Source organism: Trachypithecus francoisi, unplaced genomic scaffold (genome assembly GCF_009764315.1).
Source record: "Trachypithecus francoisi isolate TF-2019V2 unplaced genomic scaffold, Tfra_2.0 Lachesis_group17, whole genome shotgun sequence".
Lineage (NCBI taxonomy): Eukaryota > Metazoa > Chordata > Mammalia > Primates > Cercopithecidae > Trachypithecus > Trachypithecus francoisi.
The window spans coordinates 6,799,688-6,806,754 of record NW_022681462.1 but is presented as its reverse complement, the minus strand read 5'-3'; the positions used below and the strand labels follow the sequence as shown (position 1 = coordinate 6,806,754).

General features: G+C 38.7%; 1 non-coding gene and 1 pseudogene across 2 annotated transcripts; both read left to right on the top strand.

Moving 5' to 3' along the window:
• The first annotated feature begins 4,635 nt into the window (after positions 1-4,635).
• Positions 4,636-5,784, top strand: LOC117099669 (annotated as a pseudogene). Its single transcript, XR_004443939.1, has 2 exons — positions 4,636-5,343; positions 5,570-5,784. The product of XR_004443939.1 is annotated as a 40S ribosomal protein S2-like (transcript).
• On the top strand, positions 5,374-5,506 carry LOC117063136. Its single transcript, XR_004428753.1, has one exon. It is a non-coding gene; the product is annotated as a small nucleolar RNA SNORA64/SNORA10 family (small nucleolar RNA).
• Positions 5,785-7,067: the final 1,283 nt, after the last annotated feature.

The window sequence follows — 7,067 nt, the reverse complement described above, 5'->3', positions numbered from 1 at the left end:
GGATAAGAACTGAGTTTAAAGAAAGAATGAATCCTGTTGCAGATGCTAAAGATTTCAGATTTCATGTTCATGCTGCCTCCCACTACTTACAAATATTTACATAATTGGACTCTTTTATTTAAAAATATACTAATTTCTGTAGATGTCATCTTACCACACACATTGGAGTAAACTAGTTAAATAGCAAAACACTGATAATTTAATAGTAAAGCATGAAGGGAACATAGATTTAATGTTTTCTTAAATATGGGAGCCCACAGTGTTCCAGGACCTCAACCTAGAGGGCATTTCTTTCCACAAAAAGAGTCAAAGCAGGACTTCTGACCTGAAATGTCTGCCTGAATAGCACAGAGAAATCATTTCACTCTAGGGCAGCCATAACCTTTTCCCAAACACATACTAGAGGAGAGAAAATCCCATGACTTCTGGCATCTCTCACACCTGTAAAACAAAATTAGACAAAATGTGAAGTAGAACCAAAGGAATATATTTGAGAAACTAAGGAACTGCAGAAATAGACTGAAATAAAACCTGCAATGGCTCTCTAAACCTAGCTTCTATCAAGGTGGAAGTCAGAAAATTTGCTTTAGATATCACGCCAGGACAACAAAAGACCATACAAAGAACAGCATGACAGAAGCACTTCCCTGGACTTGACACGGGTGAACTTCACCAGTTTCTTAGTAAAGAGAAATTGGAAATATTACCCAAACAACTGTGTTTGCTGCTAAGTATTATTCTACTCTTTCTATCAATATACACAGAAGTTGACTATTTAGCAAATCATGTGTTATTTATACCATGGTATAGTTTCATTCATCAAATAACTCATTTGTTGGTGCAATAATTCTAAATTAAATATATTCTTCCAGGGCTGCTGTCTGTACAAGTCCAAAGTCTTTGTGTTATGTTTACATAAATACAACAGCAATCAACTTCCAAAGATTTGAGGAAGGATTCTCCATACTATTTTTTAGTTCAAATCAAAGTATTTCTGGCCTAAACATTTACTTAAAGTTGCTATAAAGGTGCGAGTTGCATGTCTAACCCATGGATCAGTATACAGCATTTTAAGCTGATAACTCAAGATTCATAAATCTTTCCCTAAAAAAGTTAAACAAGAGAAAATCCTAGCCAAATCCAAACGGGTAAACATTTCTACAAATTTTTTACAACTTCATTTTGCTCATCTTGCCCTCTTAATAAATCAAAACACAAAAAAATTTTGAAATTCACCCTATGATAATCTTTATGATGACTGAAGGTATAAATTCAAATGGTAAAGTAGAAACTCCAGGTAAGGAATTTGCTGTTTTCCCACACAATTTTTCTCCCTCTCAAAATATGCCCCCATCACTCAATTGCTCTGCAATCCAACGCACAGGAATGAAACTTAGTCTTCTAAAAAATTAAACCACTAATAAGAAGGGAGTTATCTTTCTGGCGGAGATTTTTGTTCTTCTAATCTGGAAACTAAACTGCTTTTGTGTAAAAAAAAAATCTGTAAATATACTGGAGATTGGAAAAAAGCAGTTATAGGTTTTGAGATGATACTCATCTGGTTCTTGTCTTGAGAAATTGTACTTCTTCTCTTTCTAGATTTGACTGCTATATGGCCTATAAAGATACATTGTTTTACTTTTTAACATACTTTTTTATTATACTTTAAATTGTGGGATACATGTGCACAACGATACATGTGCACAACGTGCAGGTTTGTAGCATAGGTATACACGTGCCTTGGTGGTTTGGTGCACCAATCAACCCGTCATCTACATTAGGTATTTCTCCGAATGCCAATCCACCCCTAGCCCTCCACCCCCTGACAGGCCCCAGTGTGTGATGTTCCCCTCCCTGTGTCCATGTGTTCTCATTGTTCAACTCCCACTTATGAGTGAGAACATGCAGTATTTGGTTTTCTGTTCTTGTGTTAGTTCGGTGAAAATGATGGTTTCCAGCTTCATCCATGTCCCTGCAAAGGACATGAACTCATCCAACTCATCCTATTTTATAGTTTCATAGTATTCCATAGTGTATATGTGCCACATTTTCTTTATCCAGTCTATCATTGATGGGCATTTGGGATGGTTCCAAGTCTTTGCTATTGTGAACAGTGCTATAATAAACATACGTGTGCATGTGTCTTTATAGTAGAAAAATTTATATCCTTTGGGTATATACCCAGTAATAGGTTGCTAAGTCAAATGGTATTTCCAGTTCTAAATCCTTGAGGAATTGCCACACTGTCTTCCACAATGGTTGAACTAATTTACACTCCCACCAACAGTGTAAAAGCGTTCCTATTTCTCCACATCTTCTCCAGCATCTGTTGTTTACTGACTCTTTAATAATCACCATTCTAAATGGTGTGAGATGGTATCTCATTGTGGTTTTGATTTGCATTTCTTTAATGACCAGTGATGATAAGCTTTTTTTCCTATGTTTGTTGGCAGCACATATGTCTTCTTTTGAGAAGTGTCTATTCATATTCTTTGCCCACTTTTTGATGAGGTTGTTTGTTTTTTCTCGTAAATTTGTTTAAGTTCTTTGTAGATTCTGGATATTAGCCCTTTGTCAGATGGATAGACTGCAGAAATTTTCTCCCATTCTATAGGTTGCCTATTCACAAAAGTTTCTTTTGCTGTGCAGTCTCTTTAGTTTAATCAGATCCCATTTGTCAATTTTGACTTTTGTTGCCATTGCTGTTGGTGTTTTAGTCATGAAGTCTTTCCCCATGCCTTTTTCCTGAATGGTATTGCCTAGGTTTTCTTTTAGGGTTTTGTATGGTTTTAGGTCTTATGTTTATGTCTTTAATCCATCTTAGTTTTTGTAGAAGGTGTAAGGAAGGGGTCCAGTTTCTGTTTTCTGCATATGACTAGCCAGTTTTCCCAAGACCATTTATTAAACAGGGAATTCTTTCCCCATTGCTTGTTTTTGTGGGGTTTGTCAAAGACCAGATAGTTGTAGATGTGTGGCATTATTTCTGAGCCCTCTGTTCTGTTCCATTGGTCTATATATCTGTTTTGGTACCAATACCATGCTGTTTTGGTTGCTGTAGCCTTGTAGTATAGTCTGAAGTCAGTTAGCATGATGCCTCCAGCCTGGTTCTTTTTGCTTAGGATTGTCTTGGCTATATGGGCTCTTTTTGGTTCCATATGGAATTTAAAGTAGTTTTTTCTAATTTTGTGAAGAAAGTCATTGGTAGCTTGATGGGGATAGCATTGAATCTATAAATTACTTTGGACAGTATGGCCATTTTCATGATATTGATTCTTCCTATCCATGAGCATGGAATGTTTTGCCATTTGTTTTTGTCCTCTCTTATTTCCTTGAGCAGTGGTTTGCAGTTCTCTTTGAAGAGGTCTTTCACATGCCTTATAAGTTGTTTTCCTAGGTATTTTATTATCTTTGTAGCAATTGTGAATGGGAGTTTACTCATGATTTGGCTCTCTGTTTGTCTACTATTGTTGTATAGGAATGCTTGTCCTTTAAACTCTTGTTTTCCAGAAGAGTAGGATTCACTGAGCCAGTCTGAGCAGGGAAAGCATGAACACATAGTGTTAGGTTTACATTATTACATTTTCATTATTCTGTTCTGTTTGTGGTTTGTTTGTTTACTTGGTTTTTTACTACTATTGGCTCTGGTTTACTAGACTGCTGTTATTATTGTTGTTTTATTTTTACCATTCTTGGAACTAATATGTAAATTAGAAGAGCAAATAGAAAAAAAAACCATTTAATGGCATGGTATATTTTGCTGTTATTAGAATAACAGAAAGTAGATAACATTAAACCTTCATTAACCAAAATTAATATACTGATTTTAGAGGAGACCTGAAAAAGAAAAAATAAAATAAAATTACAGTATGTTGTTAACCAGAGCCAATTCTAATCCCGTGGCAAGCAGATTTTAAGATCAATATGGTGGTGTGCATCTCTACTCACAAGCACTCAGGAGGCTTAGGCAGGAGGATCCCTTGAGCCCTGGAGTTTGAGGTTACAATGAACTATGATCATATTATTGCACTCCAGCCTGGACAACAAGTGAGACTCCATCCCTAAAACACATTAAAACAATTTTAATTTAATTTAATTTAAAAATGATCACAGTCCTGTGATCTCTGCTTTGTGCTGTTGACATCCTTATGAATTTCCTTCCCTTGAATGTGGGCAGTACCTGTGCTTTGCTTCTAACCAACAGAATGTGGTAAAGGTGATAGGCTTTACTCATGATTATGTTACATTGTATAGTATTTACTCTTACCAGCAAACTTTCTCTATTCTCTTTCGGTCCCCTTGCTGGCTTTGAAAAAGCAAACTGCCATGAAATGTAAAATCACAGGGAACCGAATGTTGCCAACAACTATGTGAGAGGGCAGTGGACCTTCCCCTGGGTGAGCCTCCAGATGAGAACCCAGCCACAGACAACACCCGCATTACAGCTTGTCATACCCTAAGCAGAGGACCCAGTTAAACTGCACCCAGACTTCTGAACTACAAAAACTCTAAATTTTCTTGTTTCAAGACACTAAGTTTGTGGTAATTTGTTGTTTATATAATACAATTTCATAATCAAAAAGTAGATTTAAAATATAAACGCCCCCTTCTTTTCTGAGAAAACACCAAATGGCAGGTGACACCGGTGCAGCGGGGGGGCCCGGAGGCCCTGGTGGCCCTGGTGGCCCTGGGATGGGGAACCCCGGTGGCTTCCACGGAGGTTTCGGCAGTGGCATCACGGACCGGGGTTGCGGCCATGGACGGGGCCAGGCCGAGGCCGCGGAGCTCGCGGAGGCAAGGCCGAGGATAAGGAGTGGATGCCCGTCACCAAGCTGGGCTGCTTGGTCAAGGACATGAAGATCAAGTCCCTGGAGGAGATCTACCTCTTCTCCCTGCCCATTAAGGAATCTGAGATCATTGACTTTTTCTTGGGGGCCTCTCTCAAAGACGAGGTTTCAAAGATTATGCCGGTGCAGAAGCAGACCCGTGCTGGCCAGAGGACCAGGTTCAAGGTGTTTGTTGCTATCGGGGACTGCAATGGCCACGTCGGCCTGGGTGTTAAGTGCTCCAAGGAGGTGGCCACCACCATCCGTGGGGCCATCATCCTGGCCAAACTCTCCATTGTCCCTGTGCGCAGAGGCTACTGGGGGAACAAGATTGGCAAGCCCCACACCGTCTCCTGCAAGGTGACAGGCAGCTGCGGCTCTGTGCTAGTGCACCTCATCCCTGCACCCAGGGACACTGGCCTCGTCTCAGCGCCTGTGCCCAAGAAGCTGTTCATGATGGCTGGTATCGATGACTGCTACACCTCAGCCCGGGGCTGCACTGCCACCCTGGGCAACTTCGGTAGGTGGTCCAGGCATGGGACATAGCCATGGTCTCTCAGTTCCGCTGAACCACACGGGTCCTGTGTGTGCTTGGCGTGTTTTCAGGGAGGCAGAGAAAGGCTCTCCTAATGCACGACAGAGCCGCCCAGAATGGCCTGCCTGTTCCTAGGAGTGCGACAATTTTGGGGTTGGGAGACTTGCCTCAAGCACACCACTGCCCCACCTGGGGTTCTTTTGTTGTGCAGCCAAGGCCACCTTTGATGTCATCTCTAAGACCTACAGCTACCTGACCCCTGACCTCTGAAAGGAGACTGTATTTACCAAGTCTCCCTATCAGGAATTCACTGACCACCTTGTCAAGACCCACACCAGGGTCTCCGTGCACCGGACCCAGGCTCCAGCTGTGGCTACAACATAGGGTTTTTATACAAGAAAAATAAAGTGAATTAAGCCTGTTACTGTCTAAAACACACATATATATATACACACACATACATACATACATATATATATATATAAAATGGCCCATCAGAAAAAGTATGTTAGTCTAAATTGCTTTCATGAGAGCCTTTACTTTAATAGATATGATAGTGAAATGGAGACTGGAAATGATATAGGAAGTAGTGTGGAAATAGGAGAAACTTGCATTAATTACTCAAGAAGAAGAGTAATCATTTAAAAATTTAACAAACAGATGAAACTACTGTATTGTTAGAATCAAACATCCAAATCATTAATCAACCCGGGATCTCTGCCAGAATTGCCATCTCTTTGTAATATTGCAAAGTAACTGTTTCTCCAGCTGCTCTTACAGATCTAGAGTTCTCTTGGATGGTTCATTTGAACACCAAATTCTGGTCACTTTATCTCTATGGGCTTGTAACTCCTGATCTCTCCTTTTCATATGGTTTCCACTCACTGAGTCCTCATCACTGCTGATCTATTTAATAGTATATCAACTAGTCTTCAAGCCTCATTTATTGAACAAAAACATGAAGTTCAATGTCTGCACAATGTGGCAGATTGCGCAATAAAACATTGTATACACTGTCATCACAGTGTCTTTGTAAGCGACAGACCTACTCAAATAAAAAAAAAAATCTATCAAAGGCAAACCATTATCAAAGAAATTATCTGATTTTGTATTTCAGTAAACATTCAATCAGTCAATCTATTAAAAATAGCCTAGAACAGTCAAATGTTTTACTTAGCTAAGTAAAATAAAATGAAATCTCTATTTTTATGAAAATGAAATATATTTTAACATATAAAAGTAATAAACCTTTAAACACTGTTTGCTTAATGCTAAAATACAGATATTAATATTATTTACCTGATAGGGTTATTGTGAGAATAAGTGAAAGAATATGCTTAAAGTCCTGGGAATACCACATGGGACATAATAAATATTCAGTAAATTATAGTAATTTGTGTTATTTGGATTCCTATTTAAATTTTCACCATAAGCAAGCATTATTTTTAAAATAAACAACAGAAAGTTAATATAGATAAAACCCTCATTATAAAAGAGAGTCTTTTCAAGAAAAGCTAATTGATAACTTTATACTGATATACACACGCACAGAAGTTATTTAAGGAACTATTACACTAATTCAGGAACAGTAACTATAACCTCTGACATGAGAATTAAAACTCAGGTTTTAGACATTGAGGAGATCGACTTAAGATAACTTGATTGATTGTATGTGAGGAGTAGATGAAGAGATGCTTCAAGAATAATTT